General features: G+C 44.4%; 1 protein-coding gene across 4 annotated transcripts in view; it reads right to left on the bottom strand.

Annotated features, from left to right (window-relative positions):
* OGDH (oxoglutarate dehydrogenase) overlaps positions 1 to 11,880 on the bottom strand; it is a 66,667-nt gene extending 54,787 nt beyond the window's left edge. For all 4 annotated transcript variants that reach the window (XM_045494167.1, XM_045494169.1, XM_045494165.1 and 1 more), the window contains exon 1: positions 11,749 to 11,880. The gene's annotated coding sequence lies outside the window, so the exon portion shown is untranslated. The remainder of the gene's footprint in view (positions 1 to 11,748) is intronic.
* Positions 11,881 to 18,549: the final 6,669 nt, after the last annotated feature.

Below are 18,549 nucleotides of genomic sequence, written 5' to 3'. Positions count from 1 at the left end.
GAGTCTGATACGAGGCTCGAACCTACAGACCATGAGATCATGACTTGAGCCGAAGTCAGATGCTTAACCTCCTGAGCTGCCCAGGCAACCCCCAAAAAACACCTCTTGTAATTCAATAGTAAAAGGAAATATAACTAAATCAAAAATCTAACAAAGGATATGAACAATTTTCCAAAGAAGATATACAAATAGCCAATAAGCACATTAAAAGTTGTTCGAAATCATCATTCATTAGGAAACTTCACATCAAAACCGTAAGAGACCACTTCACGCAAGGAGACTAGGTACAATTAGAGAGAAAATCAGTGTTGAAGACGTGGAGGAACTGGAGCCCCCTGCACCGCTGGTGGGAACAGAAGCTGGTGTAGCCGTCGTGGAAAACAGTTTGGCAGGTCCTCAAAGAGTTAAACAGAAAGTCACCATATGACTCAGCAATTCCACTCCTAGATACATAATGGAGAGAAACGAAAACATATGTGTACACAAACATTTGTACGTGAGTGTTCACAGTGGCATTATTCATACTAGCCCCAAAATGTAATAGAGTGGGCAATAAAAAGGAAGGAAATACTGTTATGTGCTGCAACACAAACTTCGAGAATGTGAAGAAAATCATCCACAGAAAACATACTGTGTGATTTCACTCCTGTAAAACGTTCAGAAAGCCTGCGGGTGGCTGCCCAGGGCTGGGGGCCGGCGGGTGGGGCCGAGTGCACACACGGCTGCTGATGGGTGTGCAGTTTTTTAGTTTGGGGGGGTGGTGCGATGAAGATGCTCCATGACTAGATTATACTGATGGTTACACAACCTTCTAACATACTGGAGAATTCCCCATCGTAAAACTTCAACGGGTGAATTGTATGGTATATGAATTGTGCCAAAAGTTGTTTCAAAAAGAACTATGTCTGGGGCGCCTGGGTGGCTCAGTCAGTAAGCGTCCAACTTCAGCTCGGGTCATGATCTCGTGGTTCATGAGTTCGAGCCCCGCGTCGGGCTCTGTGCTGACAACTCAGAGCCTGGAGCCTGCTTCAGATTCTGGGTCTCCCTCTCTCTTTGCTCCTCCCCCACTCACACTCTGTCTCTCTCTCAAAAATAAACATTAAAAAAAAATTAAAAAAAAAAAGAACTATGTCTAAGAAAAAATAAAAGTGAGTCTACCAGTATCAAAGTGACACTACTTGTGACCCATAATTTCAAGACGTAGGTCTAAACCTGTCCACTTGAAAAAACTACATTTACGATAAACACAAACCAAAGCAAACTTTGTTTTTAAGGGTTCAATCTACTGCCCCTCAGAACCTACATGCTGATGTTAGACAGGACTTTATCTGTGCCTGGACCTTCCCCAGCTGGGCACACACTTTATCCAAGGCCACCTCCCCGTACACAGAGTGGAGAGATAAACTGACTCCTGATGCCTATCAGGGTCACGTCAGCTGGGCAGGGGTGCAATTAGAGAGGCAAGGTCTAACAAGCACAGGCTGGGCAGTTCCTCAGGAAAGGAGTCCCAGGAAAGGAGCACGCGATCACGATGTGATCGTTCCCTGTGTATGTTACCGGACAGCAGTTTTAAAAGCGTAACAACTTATCTTGAAAACGTTCCCCATTCTCTTCTGTTACAGTTTTGGATGCAGGAAGATTCAGGTAACGAATCAAGAAGACAACGCATGCTACGTGCCTGCACGGCCACCTTTACCATACTTCCCGCAGCTGGACACAGACAGAAACATGCACAGAGAGCACAGATATCAACTGTCCCCTCGCTGGCAGACAATCTCAAAGAACTCAAGTCTTTTACTTGGGAAGCCTTGTCCAGCAACAAACTGAAGGACAGGGAGGTAGTGAGGACCACTTTTCAGTGCAAAGGACTCTTGTCGGTACCAGGTAGAAACGATGGTCAGCCCACAGGACACACGGGCAAAGTGACCACGTTGCTGTGCAAGCCTCAGGCACATCGCAGGCTCTGCATTTAGGCTCTTCTGCCATCAGGTGTGCTCCCTGGCATCGCTTTTTGTGATTATGATGCAGAAGTGAAAATACTTTTGCACACTTTAAAAGTGTTCTATGACTAAAGAATTATGACTTACCGGCAGGAAAAAGACCAACTCATCTCTCTTAAAAACCAAGTTCCCAAGGTGCAAGGTTCCCAGATTACCATGGAGTGGGCAACTGACCAGGTTGCTGGGAGAGACTTCCACCTCCGAGGTCAGAACCCCCACCAGGTTTCGGGGCGCCTTCACCCAGACTGCCACTGTGCGGTGCTCTGGGGTGCGGCTAAGCAGGCATCCTTCAATGACCAGAGTATAAACGATTAAGTATTTATTAAAGCAAGGCTATTTGTCAATATTTATTAAACATTTTAAAGGCACATAAAGGACTTGTTTCTCACTAAATGCAGCTAAAGAAATAAGACGTTACACTTAAACCCAACAAAACAGGAGTGGAAAGGGATCTGGGGGCTCGAAAAGATACAGCATCAAGCCCTCAACTTTCTTTCTGCCTCACGTATCCCAGACTGGGTGCTGAAGAAGCTGGCAATCCAGAAATGCCGACCGATGGAAACAGAAGCCCCTGCTCTCTCTGATCAAAGGACAGACATTTCTAGACAATAACTGCTCTACTGCAGCCTGCAGCTAACCCCACAGAAAACACTGTGGCCCACCACTACCCCAACTGATGGTGTCAGAGAAGATCCGGGGCTTCCATCCCCACCGGATGACCCCCACCAGGTCCATGGAGGCCAGGAAGGGGCCTGCAGTCCACCTGTGCCCTCAGCAACAGGGCAGCACCCCTCCTTTACCACGCAGGGTTGAATCACAAAGGCCTACCGGGGAACGTTCACCCACACAGCAGTAACAAGGAGTCCCTCCCTGCAGACACCAAGGAGGCTGGGTGGGGAGCCTGGATTCCACCCTTGCCCAGCAGTAATGAGGCAGCACCCACTGACGCCCAACAGTGTCAGCAGAAGCCTGTGTTCAGACATTTAAGATCCAGAGTCTCACATACAGAACACCCAAAATGTCCAAAATTTAACCAAAGATCACTTATCACATCAAAAAGCAGGGTGATCTCAACCAAAACAAAAAAGAACAATCTATAGACACCAAGAAGACAGACCTGTTAGAAATATCTGGCAAAGGATTTAAAGGAGCCCAGCCTCAAAACACTTCCTTGAGCAACTATGAACAAGTTTGAAAACAAGTAAAAAAAAAAAAAAAAAATTAAAAGCCTCAACAAAGAAAGAGAAGACATAAAGAAGAACCAAATGGAAATTCAGAACTCAAAAATAACCAAAATAAAAATATCTGATGGGTTAAATTGCAGAATGAAAGGGACAGAAGAAACTCAGAGAACGTGAAGAAAGAACAAAAAAAAGTACTCAGGTTGAACAGTAAATACAGACTGAAAGAAAAATGAACAGCATCTCAGTGACATGTAGGACTATCATACAAGATTTAATGATGAATGTGAATGCCATCATATTAATGATGACATGAAAATGTCATCAGAATCTCAAGAGAAAAAGAAAAAGGGAGGGGTGGAAGGAGTATTCAAAGAAATAATGGCAAAAATTTCTCAAATTTGGCAAAAGACAACCACCTAAATATTTGAGAAGCTGGGTGAACCCCAAAAAGAATAAACCCAAAGAAATCCACTGTAAGACACACTATAATCAAACTTGATTAAAAAAAATTTTTTTTAGTGTTTATTTTTGACAGAGAGAGAGAGAGAGAGAGCGCGCGCGCGCATGAATGGGGGAGGGGCAGAGAGAGAGGGAGACACAGAATCTGAAGCGGGCTCCAGGCTCTGAGCTGTCAGCACAGAGCCCGACGTGGGGCTTGAACTCACAGACTGCGAGATCATGACCTGAGCCGAAGTCAGACGCTCAACCGACTGAGCCACCCAGTCGCCCCCCCAAAATTTTTTAATGTTTATTCTTGAAAGAGAGAGAGAGAGAGAGAGAGAGGCAGAGAGAGAGACACAGAATCAGAAGCAGGCTCCAGGCTGAGCTGTCAGTACAGAGCCTGACATGAGGCTCGAACTCACTAACTGTGAGATTATGATCTGAGCTGAAGTCGGACGCTTAACCCAGGCGCCCCCCTAATCAAACTTGAAAACTACAAACAATTTGAACAGCGTATTTCTCACCAGAAACTATGGAGGCTAAGAGAAAGTGGCACAATTCATTTCAAGTGCTGAAGGAAAATCATTGTCAACCCAGAATTCTGTGTCCAGTGAGAATATTCTTCAGGAATGAAAAGGGAATCAAGACATTCTCAGATGATGAAAAACTAAGAGACGATAGGCAGACCTACCTAAATGAATGGCTAAATGAAATTCTCTAAACAGAAATGAAATGATAAAATGAGGAATCCTCCTTTAACAAGACTATCTAACATCTAAGTGGTTAGGTCAGCTGACCAGAGCCTCATGCCTGCTTTTTTATCCAATCTTAAAATCTCCACCTTTTAATTACCTAATGAATCATGTTTTAGAACATTTACATTTGATGTGATTTTTGATATGGTTTAGGTTAAATCTATCATCTTCTTTTTTGTTTTTTATTTGTTCTATTTGTTCTCGTTTTCTTTTTGTTTTCTTTTGTGTTAAGTATGTTTTATCATTCCATTTTATCTCTCTTGTTGGCTTAGTGTATCTCTTTGCCTGTCAGTGATTGCTAGTGCAGTATCCTAAACTACACATACACATATGTACAGATGTACAGAAAGATCTACACCATACTATATAAAAAAAAAAGAATCCTCCAACATCATGAAATAACAAAGAATAACATATGGGTAAATATAATTTCTTTCTCCTCTTGAATCTTCTAATTCTGTATAATGGATGAAGCAAAAATTGCAATATGTCTGATGTGATTCTAAACATACGTAAAGGTAATACTTGAGACAATTTTAAATGAGGGAGGGCAAAGAAATGTAAATGGAGGCACGCTTTCTACACTTCACTCAAACTGATAAAATGGTAACACCAACAGACTGTGATAAATTGTGTACATATAATGCCCTGCCAATCACTAAGAAGGCCATATAAAGAGACATTCTCAAAATCAGCGTTTATAAGTAAAAGTAGAATTTTGACATGTGTTCAAATAATCTGCAAGAAGTCAGGAAAAAGAAAGCAGAGAAACAAAAAATAAAGAAGATTAAAAAAATGACAGGCTCGGGGCACCTGGGTGGCTCAGTTGGTTGAGCGTCCTACTTGGCCTCAGGTCATGACCTCACAGTCTGTGAGTTCAAGCCCCATCTCGGGCTCTGTGCTGACAGCTCAGAGCCTAGAGCCTGCTTCGGATTCTGTGTCTCCCTCTCTCTCTGCCCCTTCCCCACTCATGCTCTCTCTCTCTGTCAAAAATAAATAAACATTAAAAAAAAATGACAAGCTCAACTTCTAATATACCAACAATTACATAAAACGATCTAATTACAGCAATTAGAAGACACTAATTGGCAAAGTGAATAAAACAGGATCCACCTATATGCATGTCTACAAGAAACTCAACTCAATGGGGCGCCTGGGTGGCTCAGTCGGTTGGGCGTCCGACTTCAGCTCAGGTCGCGATCTCGCGGTCCGCGAGTTCGACCCCGCGTCGGGCTCTGGGCTGATGGCTTAGAGCCTGGAGCCTGCTTCTGATTCTGTGTCTCCCTCTGCCCCTCCCCCATTCATGCTGTGTCTCTCTCTGTCTCAAGAATGAATAAACGTTAAAAAAAAATTAAAAAAAAAAACTCAACTCAAACAAAATTATATAGAATAATTGAAAGCAAAGAGATGAAAAATTACATATCATGCAAATGTTAATCAAAGGAAAGCAGAAGTGCTATGTTGTCAAAGTAGACATCAGAGCCAAGAAAATCTGGAGACAGAGACATTATACGATGATAACAGGTCAATCTACTAAGAAGATACTGCATGCATCAAACAACGTAAGGGTAAAATATGTGAATCAAACTACTAAAAAGATGACAAACCCACAATTATAATTGGAGACTTCCAACTTCCAATGCCCTCTTTCAACAAGAGGTAGAACAGCTAGACATTAGATCACAAGTATATAGAGGAATTTGGCAGAAGTACAAACTACCACAATTAACCCAATATAAAATGATTTTACAACCCCACAACTATTGAAGAAATGTAATGTATAATTAAAAATCTTAAAAAAGTAATTTTCTGGCCTAGATGGTTTCACTGGGGAATCCTACCAAATGTTCAGAGATTAATTAATTCCAATCCTACACAATCTCCTCCAGAAAATATGAGAAACCAATTCATTTTATGAAACTGGTATTTCCCTGAAACCAAACCCAAAGACAGTACAAAAACAAAAATGCTTCAAAGTAATATTCCTCATGAGTACAGATGAAAAAGAAAATCCTTAACAAAATTCAGCAAATAGAATCAAGGAATGTATAAACACAATTATACTCCATGACCTAGTGGGGCTCATTCCAGGAATGTAAGGTTGGTTCCATATTCAGAAAACAACATAATCTATCATACTGACAAGCTAGAAAAGAAAAATCACAGGAGGGGCACCTGAGGGGCTCAGTCGGTTAAGCGATCAACTCCGGAGTTTGATCATGATCAAACTGTCATGATCTCACAGTTTGTGGGTTTGAGCCCCACGTCAGGCTCTGTGCTGACAGCTTGGAGCCTGGAGCCTACTTCAGATTCTGTGTCTCCCTCTCTCCCTGCCCTTTCCCCATTCACACTCTGTCTCTCTCTCTCAAAAATAAAATAAACATTAAAAAATTTTTAAATCATGTGATCATAACAATAGACGCAGATAAAACATTTCACAAAATTCAACAGCTACTTATGATAAAAACCCTCAGAACGGTAGCAGAAGGGAATGTCAATTTGATACAGCACATCCACAAAAGCCTACAACTGACATTATACATAACAGTGAAAGACTGAATACTTCTTTCTAAAGTTTTTTTTTAACGTTTATTTATTTTTTTGAGAAGAGACAGAGCATGAGCAGGGGAGGAGAAAGAGGGAGACAAAGAATCTGAAACAGGCTCCAGGCTCCGATCTGTCAGCACAGAGCCCGACGCAGGGCTCAAACTCACGGACCACGAGATCATGACCTGAGTCGAAGTCAGATGCTTAACCGACTGAGCCACCCAGGCGCCCCTCTGAATACTTCTTTCTAAAACCGGGAGCAACACCAGCGAGGACGTCTATGCTCATGCCTGCTACTCAGCACAGTACTGAGAACGGCAGCCAGAACAAAAACGCAAAACAAGAAACTAAAAAGCATACAGATTAGAGATTAGGGAAGAATACTACATCTGTTTGCATATGGACATGGTTGTCTTGATATAAAATTTCCAGGAATCTACAAAATCACAGAACCAACAAGTGAATTTGGCAGGATCATAAAATACTAGACGAACATACAAAAATCATTAACATTTCTATATGCTCTTAACACAAGAAAACCAAAACTTTTAAAAAAAGAAATATTAGGGGTGCCTGGGTGGCTCTATCAGTTTAGCATCCAAGTCTTGATTTTGGCTCAGGTTGTGGGATCGAGTCCCTCATCAGGCTCCAGGCTGAGCATGGAGCCTGAGATTCTTTCTCTCTCCTCCTCTGTCCCTCTCCCCCAATTCATATGCACATGTTCTCTCTCTAAAGAAAAAAAATAAATAAAATATTAGAAAGGATTATTTAGTGTAAGTCTAACAAAACAGGTGCAGGACCTGTATGCTGAACACTACAAAACACTGATGAAAGAAATAAAAAAATCTAAATAAATGGAAAGACACACTGTTCATAGATGGGAACACTGAACACGGGAAAGATTTTGATCATCTCCAAACTGATATATAGACACAACACAATTCCTATCAAAATCCCAATCCACCTAATTTCAAGATTTATTATATAGCTACAGTAATCATAAACCATGAGGTATCGATGGACCAAAAGTCCAATGGGACAGAACAGAGAACTCTTGAAACAGACCCACATAAACACAACAAATTTCTGACAAAAATGCCAAAGCAATTCAACAGAAGAAGTCTTTTCAACAAATGGTATTGGTTGGCAACCAATGAATGGTATTCACAGGCAACCAACCCCACCTGAAAAATAAAACAAAAAAACACCTCAAACTAGACTTCACATCTTATATGGAAATTAATTCAAAATGAATCAGAGATTTAAATGCACAACACAAAACTATGGAACTTACAGAAAAGTACCTAAGAGAAACCCTTCAGGAACTAGAGCTAAGTAGAGTCCTCAATTTTGACACCAAAAGCATGATCCATAAAATGCAAAATTGATAAACTGGACTGCATCAAAATGAAAAACTTTTCCTCTGCAAAAGATCCTGTTAAGAAAATAAAAAGATAAGCTACAGATTAGGAGAAAAATATCTGCAAATCACGTGTCTAACAAAGGACTGGAGTATATAAGGAATTCTCAAAACTCAACATTACAAAAAAAAAAAAAATCTATCATAAAATGGGTAAAAGACCCCAAAAAAGGCATAACTCAAGAAGATATACGGACGGCAAGGAAGCACATGGGAAAATGTATGACGTCACTAACCATCAGGGAATTGTAAATTAGAACCTCAATGACACATTACTACACGTCTATTAAAATGGCTAAAATAAAAAAACAGTATCATCCTGAAGTGCTGGCAAGGATGTGGAAAAAGTGGATCTCAAATACACTACTAGTGGGAAGGTAAAATGGTATAGCCACTTTGGAAAAACTTGGCTATTTCTTAAAACAGTAAAAACGCAAACACTCTATGTCCTAGTAATTGCACTCCTAGGCATTTGTCCCAGAGAAACAAAAACTTATGTTCACATGAAAACTTGCATATGAATGTTTATGGCAGCCGTGTTCATAACTGCCAGAGAATGGAAACAACTCAGATGTCCTTTATTGCATGAGTCAACTGTGGTACATCCACAGCCTGAAAGGAACTACCGATCCAGGCGACAAGCTGCATGCACCTGCAGAGAATCATGAGTAGGAAAAAATCAATCCCAAAAGGCTACATACTGTGATTCTCTTTACATAACATGCTTTGTTTGCCAAAATCATAGAAATGGAGAGATTAGTAGTTGCCAGGAGCTAAGGACACAGAGGCAGGAGGGAACAGGTGTGGCTGTAAGAAGGCAACAGGAGGGATCCTTGTTACTACGGAAATAGTCCATATCTTCACTGTTATCCGTGCCATTATCTGGCTGTGATATCATACTATAGTTGTTGCAAAATGTTATCACTCTAAGAACGGGATAAAGGAACACTGGGATCTCTCTGTACTATCTGTTATAACTGCATGTAATATGTTTATGTGTACATATCTCAATAATTATACGGTTATCCCCAAATAAAAAACTATCTACAAATTTAAAAGGTAGACGGTACATTTTTTTTTAATGGGGCAGTGAGACCAGTTAAAAGTAGATCTGATATGCACATAAGCACAGATACATGAACATATGATATACATGTGATATGCATTTAATAAATATGGCAAATATTTGCCATTTAATAAACTGTGCAAATTTAAATGAAACCAACAGAAATTCATGTTTCTGAAACTAGTTTTTTTTTTTTTAAATTTACTAATTTTGAGAGAGAAAGCGTGCACACATGGGGGAAGAGCAGAGAGAACCCTAAGCAGCCTCCATGCCGTCAGCGCAGAATCTGACCTGGCGCTGGATCCCATGACCGTGAGATCACAATGTGGGCTGAAATCAAGAGTCAGATGCTTAACTAATTGAGCCACCCAGGTACCCCTGAAATTAGGTTTTAAAAGTAACTGAACTGTGATGGTTGCGTAACTGCGAATACACTACAAATTGTTTAGTCATATACTTTAAATGAGTGAATTGCACAGTGCGTGTGAACTGTGTCTCCATAGAGGTGTGTGTAAAAGAAAAAACTGAAATGTGGAAAGCACTCTTAATCATCAGGAAACTCTGATCCTTCTCCAACGTTCCACAATCCTCAGCTAATTGGCAAAGCTAGAATAGTATTGCATGTTCTCATATGAAGTGTGTCCTCACAAAAACACCGGTTTGACTATTGTAGCTCCCGCCACTGTGCAAACAAGGTTTCATTCCAGGCCACTTGTCCTGAAGCTGCTCAGAGCTGTCAGCCTGGCAGCAAGCGTCCAGTCCCTGCTTCACAGGACAGGACTGCAGAACGAGGCACGGAGGAGCACCAAGACAGACATCACACCTCTCCCCCACATGCTGCAAGTTTTCTACTACATTCTGGTACAGCTTACACTTCTGTCAGGCAGCTTCGCAAAGGGGAGGTAGCACAGGACTAGCATGCTGCCTCAAGAAATGTGCATCACCTCAACACGGGCTATCAAACCTCCTGAAGAAGGATGAATACCAAGGGGTGCGGCAAGGAGATTCGCAGGGAATAGAATGGATGTGGTGGGGTGGTGATGCTGGGAGGTGTCACCCTGAGAGCACAGGGAGAAGGAGGGGTATTATGGAGTAATGAGTACAGGGTATGCTGTAGGGTGATCTCCCCAGGGTGTTACCTTAGTTAGGAGTGTAGGGAGAAGGATGGGTGTGGTGGGTGGGGTGCTAAGGACAGAGGGGTACTGAGTACACGGGTGTTGAGGGCAGAGGAGTACTGAGTACACGGGGTGATGTAGGGTGATCTCTCCAGGGTGTTACCTTAGGAGTGCAGGGAGGATGGGTGTGGCAGTGTGCTGAGGATGGAGGAGTACTGACTACACAGGGAGCTGAAGAAATTAAGGACTCAAGGGTGTCAACCCAGGAGCACAGGGAGAAAAATGGGTGTGGTGAGGTACTGCATAGGGCAAGTACTGAGTACAGGGTGCTGCAGGGTGCTCTGCTCGACTGTCACCCCAGGGGCTCAGGGAAGATAGGTGAGACAGGGTACTGAGTACACAGGGTGCTGCAAACATTAAATATGCTCAGAGATCTCCTCAGGAGTGCAAAGACAATGGGTTTGGCGGGGTACTGAGCACATAGGGTGCTGGTCCACTCGAGGACATCATCCTAGCCGTGCAAGGAAGATGGGTGTGGTGGGGTACTAAGATGGGTCCTGAATATACAGGGTGCCGGGGGAAGTCTGCTCAAGGGCGTCTCCCCAGGAACAGGGGAGGATGGGTGTGGCAGGGTACTAAGTCCGGAGGCGTACTGAGCACGAGGGGGGCTGAGCAGGGTAAACACACTCTAGGGCGTCTCCCCAGCGGCGCCCGCAGCCAGAACAGAGGCGGACCCCGCACAGGCTCTGGCGTGGAGCACGTGCCCGGCGCCCTCAAGCCGTCCCGTCAAGGGCGCGCCACCCTTCCGTCCGCGCAGAGGACAGAGACGGGAGGCTCCCTCGTGACGCCTCCTCGACCTTGGGGGTCACCCCGGCCTGGCGCCCGTTCCCTCACATCCGTCGCGCGTCCCGCCCCCCCGCCCGCCTCAGCCAATCGCGCGTCGCTCCGCGCCCCCCGCGACGCCCGCGCGCGCCCGCACCCGCCAATCTCTGCCTGTCAGGCGGCGCTCGCCGCTCCAATGGCTGTCACGCCCGTCCGTCAGGTCCCGTCCCGCCCACCTCCCTCCGTCAGCCCTGCTCCATCCGGCTTCACTCCCTGTCACCGCAGCGCCAGTGACAACGAGGACGCGGCGCCCTCTCCCTCTGCTGCAACCCCCGCCTCCTACCCAAGGGCACGGGTCTTCTCGCACCAGGCCAGGCCCGGGGGCAGCGCGCACTTACCTGTCCTCTGCTCAGCTCCACCCGAATGAGGCGCCGACACCCCACTCCGGGGCACCAAACTCTTGACCCCGCCCCGGCGTGTGGCGTCAGCACGCAGCCCCGCCCCTGGAGGAGAAGGCCCACCCCTGCCGCCTGGGCGTCATAGAGCCGCGCCGGCGTTGCTGCAGCGTGTGCCAGTGGCTTGTGGTGGGCGGGGAGGGTTCGGGTGCTGCTGAGCGCCGGGTTTTGCGCGTGCCCTGTAGTGTCGCCGGCGGTGGGCTCCCTGCCTGGGTTGGCGTGGTCGGAGCGGAAGGAGACGGTTGGACGGCAGGCCTCGGCACGTCGCGAGTGGATGTTGAGGCCGTCGTGGACGTGAAGGCTTCTCACAGGGGCGGCGGGGCGCTGGACTCTGCTCTGCGCCCCCCCAGAAGCCTTCCGCGGGGTCGTCGTCCTGGCAAGACAGGAAAAGTGCGTGCCCCTTCTCCCGAGCTGGAAGTCGTGCAGGGCTCCTCCTCGGAGGCCGCGGGCGGGGAACGTTGCCCGGTCTCGGAGCGGGATCCCGCGGACCTGCAGTACTGCTGAAGTGTGGCAGGGCGTGCAGACCCCCGGCTGGGAAGGTCAGCCCCTCGCAGCTCTGCGCGCTGACCGCTGCCAACGGGAAACCTCCTCTCCCGGGCACGGGTCTGCACGTCCCTCCCTCCCCCCCCCCCCTCGTCCCCGTGTCCACAGGTCGCGGACCTTAGGCCCAACACTTTTGGAGGGCAGAAATAGAGAGCTAGAGTATAAACGGCTTTGACCATAGCCCTGTGCAGTACGTTACGTCCCTATCGCCCCGTTAGCTTATAACCGAAAGTCTAGGTCTCCTAATCCCCTTCACCTACTGTGCCTGCTCCCCACCCCCCCTACACGGCTGGTAGCCAACAGCACCTTTCCCGTGCCTCGGTGATGTTGCACATCTTTTCAAGTGCCTGTTGGCTGGTTTTAGCTTTTATGTTTAGGTGGTTTATCCATTTTGAGTTAATTTTTGTGTTTGGTGTGTGGTAGGGGTCCAGCTTCTTAAGAACTCAGGCTGTTCCAGCACCGGCTGTTGAAAAGAGGATTCTTTTCTGTTGAATGGACTTGGCACCCTTTTTGAAAATAAGTTGGCCATATAAGTTGGGTTTGTTTCTGGACTCTTCAGTTCTATTCCGTGGGTCTGTCTTTATGCCACGGCCACGTTGTTTTGATTACTGTAGCTTTGTAGTATTGGACTCCTTAAGTGTGAGTTCTCCAACTTTATTCCATTTTTTCAAGATTGTTTTGGCTATTTGGGACCCCTTCTAATTCCATATAAATTTAAGGATTTTCTACTTCTGCAAAAAAAAAAAAAAAAACAAAAAAACCCAAAAACTTGGAATTTTGATAGGGACTGTGCTGAATTGGTGGACCACTTTGGGTAGTACTGAGATCCTAACTCGATTAAGTCTTGCAGTCCATGGGCTCTTGCCATTTATTTGTGTTAATTTCCTTTAGCTATATTTTTAGTTTTCTTCTTAAAAATTTTTGTTAAATGTTTGTTTATTTTTGAGAGAGAGAGAGAGCGTGAGCAGGGGAGGAACAGAGAGGAAGACAAAGAATCTGAAGAAGGCTCCAGGCTCCAAGCTGTCAGCACAGAGTGAACTCACTAACCCTGAGATCATGATCTGAGCTGAAGTTGGGGGGTTAGCGACTGAGCCACCCAGGTGCCCCTATTTTTAGTTTTCATCTGCAAGCCTTTTTTACCTTGGTTATTTCTAGTGTGTGTGTTTTTGGATGCATTTGTAGGTGGACTTGCCATCTTAGTCCCCTTTCCTGGTTGTTCATTACTGGCATGTTGATTTTTGTGTACTGATACTGTGGCCTGCAGCTTCACTGAATTCATTATTAGCTCTGGTAACTTTCTCTTGGATTCTTTGGGATTTTTTTCTTTTTTTTTTTTTTAATTTTTTTATTTTTTATAATATATGAAATTTATTGTCCAAATTGGTTTCCATAAAACACCCAGTGCTCATCCCAAAAGGTGCCCTCCTCAATACCCATCACCCACCCTCTCCTCCCTCCCACCCCCCATCAACCCTCAGTTTGTTCTCAGTTTTTAACAGTCTCTTATGCTTTGGCTCTCTCCCACTCTAACCTCTTTTTTTTTTTTTTTTTTCCTTTTTTCCTCCCCCTCCCCCATGGGTTCCTGTTACATTTCTCAGGATCCACATAAGAGTGAAACCATATGGTATCTGTCTTTCTCTGTATGGCTTATTTCACTTAGCATCACACTCTCCAGTTCCATCCACGTTGCTACAAAAGGCCATATTTCATTTTTTCTCATTGCCACGTAGTATTCCATTGTGTATATAAACCACAATTTCTTTATCCATTCATCAGTTGATGGACATTTAGGCTCTTTCCATAATTTGGCTATTGTTGAGAGTGCTGCTATGAACATTGGGGTACAAGTGCCCCTATGCATCAGTACTCCTGTATCCCTTGGATAAATTCCCAGCAGTGCTATTGCTGGGTCATAGGGTAGGTCTATTTTTAATTTTCTGAGGAACCTCCACACTGTTTTCCAGAGCGGCTGCACCAATTTGCATTCCCACCAACAGTGCAAGAGGGTTCCCGTTTCTCCACATCCTCGCCAGCATCTATAGTCTCCTGATTTGTTCATTTTGGCCACTCTGACTGGCGTGAGGTGATACCTGAGTGTGGTTTTGATTTGTATTTCCCTGATAAGGAGCGACGCTGAACATCTTTTCATGTGCCTGTTGGCCATCCGGATGTCTTCTTTCGAGAAGTGTCTATTCATGTTTTCTGCCCATTTCTTCACTGGGTTATTTGTTTTTCGGGTGTGGAGTTTGGTGAGCTCTTTATAGATTCTGGATACTAGCCCTTTGTCCGATATGTCATTTGCAAATATCTTTTCCCATTCCGTTGGTTGCCTTTTAGTTTTGTTGGTTGTTTCCTTTGCTGTGCAGAAGCTTTTTATCTTCATAAGGTCCCAGTAATTCACTTTTGCTTTTAATTCCCTTGCCTTTGGGGATGTGTCGAGTAAGAGATTGCTACGGCTAAGGTCAGAGAGGTCTTTTCCTGCTTTCTCCTCTAAGGTTTTGATGGTTTCCTGTCTCACATTCAGGTCCTTTATCCATTTTGAGTTTATTTTTGTGAATGGTGTGAGAAAGTGGTCTAGTTTCAACCTTCTGCATGTTGCTGTCCAGTTCTCCCAGCACCATTTGTTAAAGAGGCTGTCTTTTTTCCATTGGATGTTCTTTCCTGCTTTGTCAAAGATGAGTTGACCATACGTTTGTGGGTCTAGTTCTGGGGTTTCTATTCTATTCCATTGGTCTATGTGTCTGTTTTTGTGCCAATACCATGCTGTCTTGATGATGACAGCTTTGTAGTAGAGGCTAAAGTCTGGGATTGTGATGCCTCCTGCTTTGGTCTTCTTCTTCAAAATTCCTTTGGCTATTCGGGGCCTTTTGTGGTTCCATATGAATTTTAGGATTGCTTGTTCTAGTTTCGAGAAGAATGCTGGTGCAATTTTGATTGGGATTGCATTGAATGTGTAGATAGCTTTGGGTAGTATGGACATTTTGACAATATTTATTTTTCCAATCCATGAGCAGGGAATGTCTTTCCATTTCTTTAAATCTTCTTCAATTTCCTTCGTAAGCTTTCTATAGTTTTCAGCATACAGATCCTTTACATCTTTGGTTAGATTTATTCCTAGGTATTTTATGCTTCTTGGTGCAATTGTGAATGGGATCAGTTTCTTTATTTGTCTTTCTGTTGTTTCATTGTTAGTGTATAAGAATGCAACTGATTTCTGTACATTGATTTTGTATCCTGCAACTTTGCTGAATTCATGTATCAATTCTAGCAGACTTTTGGTGGAGTCTATCGGATTTTCCATGTATAATATCATGTCATCTGCAAAGAGCGAAAGCTTGACTTCATCTTTGCCAATTTTGATGCCTTTGATTTCCTTTTGTTGTCTGATTGCTGATGCTAGAACTTCCAGCACTATGTTAAACAACAGCGGTGAGAGTGGGCATCCCTGTCGTGTTCCTGATCTCAGGGAAAAAGCTCTCAGTTTTTCCCCGTTGAGGATGATGTTAGCTGTGGGCTTTTCATAAATGGCTTTTATGATCTTTAAGTATGTTCCTTCTATCCCGTGGGATTTTTTTCATATATAGGATCATGTCATCTGTGAACATACGTTTTCTTCCTTTCCAGCTTGCATGCCTTATGTTTCTTGTCTGATTGATCTGGCTGGAACACCCAGTACAATCTTGAATAGCAGCAGTGAAAGTGGGAATCCTTGTCTTGTTCTTGATCTTAGGGGGAGAGCTTTAAGTCTGTCGTCATTGAAAATGGTGTTTGCTGTGGGATTTCTGCAGATGTCCTTTATCATGTTGAGGAAGTTCCTTTCTATTCCTAGTTCTGAGTGTTTTTGATAATGAAAGGGTGTTTTATTTTGTTAAATGCCTTTTCTGCATCAGTGGAGGCAATCGTGTTTTTCTCCCTTTTATTTTATTACTGTGATTTATTACATTGGTTTTCTTATGTTGAACCACTCTCACATGCATGGGATAAATCCTACTTGGTCGTGATGTATAATCCTCTTAATATGTTGGATTTGCTAGTATTTTGTTGAAGTGTTTTCATTTATATTCCTAAGTGAAGTCGGTCTAATTTTCTATTATTGTGGTATTTTCTCTGTTTCAGTGTAATGCTGGCCTCATGGAATGAGTTAGGAAGTGTTCCCTCCTCAGTTTGTTGGGAGAGTTTAAGTAGGATTGGTGATAATTCTCTAAATATTTGGTAGAATTCAGCAGTGAGGCCATCTGGTCCTGGGCTGCTTCTTAATCTTGTGTGTTTCTAGGAGTTTCCTCTAAATCACCTTACTTGGTGTGACGTTGTTCAGTATTCTCTCCTTTTTATTTCTGAAAAGTCCTTGGAAATGTCTCTGCTTCCCGTTTCTGATTTTAGTGACTGAGGTCTTCTTTCTTTTTCTTTGTCAGTCTAACTAAAGGTTTGTCAATTTTGTTGATCTTTTCAAAGAACCGGCTTTTGCTTGCATTGACTATTGTTTTTCTATTCTCTGTTTTATCTCTATTTAAATTTTTATTCTTTTTGCTAGCTTTGGGTTTAGTGTTGTTTTTTTGTTTTTCCTTCTTTAGTTTCTCAGCGTTAGCTTAGGCTCTTGATTTGATGTCTTTGGTTTTAGTTTTTTTTTAATGTTTATTTATTTTTGAGGGGGGGGCAGGGGATCTGAAGCAGGCCCTGTGCTGACAGCCAAGAGCTTGATGCACTCAAGAGCTGTGAGGTCATGACCTGAGCCAAAGTGGGACGCTTAACCGACTGAGCCACCCAGGCGCCCCGCTTTGGTTTTAATGTAGACATTTACAGCTATAAATTTTTCCTCTGTGCACTGCCTTCACTGCATCCTCTGGCCTCTGCTCAGTGTGCTTTCTCATCAAGTATAATTCTGGCAGTCGTTCAACAGGTGTTTATACCAGTCTGGCCCTAGGTTCTGGGCATAAGAGGTGAACTCAGGAGAAAGGCAGGAACTGTGTTGTCACAGAGCTGACATTCTAGGACAAACCAACAAGCTAGCGATTGACAGCAGCTTAAATCCATGAAATGGATTGAGGGTGGTGGTAGCTGCAGTTTAGTTTTTAAATTCTATTGTATTATATAGGGGACGTACTCCTATGGTTCAGAAATGAGTAAGATATTAAAAGGTCCAATTTGCAAAGTCTCTCTTGCACCCTGTCACCATCCACTTCAATGCCTGCTGACCTGCCAGATCCCATCCCTGCCAGGGGTAGCTCTGTATTTGTTGGATTTATCATCTTGGGGTAGACACCAGAGGTGGAGGGAATCCAGGGGCTCGGGGAGTGGCCATTCAGCAACCCGGAAAGTGTTTCTATATTTTAACCTGTACATCCATACCAGTGTGTATTGGCCGAATACTCGTGTTACTCTAAGTGACTACTAATGCTGGAATCTTCTATGGAGTCTTCCAGTGTTTTCCAGCCACTCCCTACTCTCTTTGGCACCTTGCTTTCCTAACTTAGGAATACATCACAGGTGTCTTTCTGTATCAGCTCATAGAGCACATCCTCGCTTTGCCAGTTGCAAAACTGTGAAGCGTGGTTTTGGTGGGGATGGCGCATCTCTGTTCCATGTGGCATTGGCCAGGGCAGCCGCCCTGGGACGGGAGTATCCCAACACGGCGTCCTCCCAGTGACTGGTGGCTGCTTGGGGTGCGCTGAGCCTCATGCCTCCTGGGTTCCCAGGGAGGGGAAGCAGGAGCCGCAAGGCCTCTGAGGAGGGCTCAGGCCCAGGGCCCACACAGCTTCCCTGCACTGCTGCACGCACTGAGTCTGCAGGATAAGCCACCGGCCAGTGGAGGTCCCTGTGGGCGGAGATGCGTTCCACCTCTTCACAGGCAGAGCGGTGTGCAGACACGGGGGTGGGGGGTGGCGGGGAGGTTGGCACAGGTCACGGCAGATATGCTAGCACACGGGTCCCATGACGGCTTACACACCTTCTGTCATTGTGCATCTCTAGTTCTCTCCTTTCAGTAGTTTTCAAGTACGACACCCCCCCCCCCCGGCCCCACATTTCTATCTCCTCTTGACTTCGGTTGTTAGAAGGTAGACACCACTCGCTCCAGTCTGAACTTCCTTATTGTTTCCTCACACTGCCCTTGAACTCTTGAGTTTCCTGTGAACTGGAAGATAGGACAGAAGACCTGATTTAGATGAACCATTACTTACAACAACATTCTGATCCTTTGATCCA

The sequence above is a fragment of the Leopardus geoffroyi genome, chromosome A2 (assembly GCF_018350155.1).
Source record: "Leopardus geoffroyi isolate Oge1 chromosome A2, O.geoffroyi_Oge1_pat1.0, whole genome shotgun sequence".
Taxonomy (NCBI): domain Eukaryota; kingdom Metazoa; phylum Chordata; class Mammalia; order Carnivora; family Felidae; genus Leopardus; species Leopardus geoffroyi.
The sequence above is the reverse complement of the archived record's forward strand: the minus strand, read 5'-3'. Positions and strand labels throughout refer to the sequence as shown.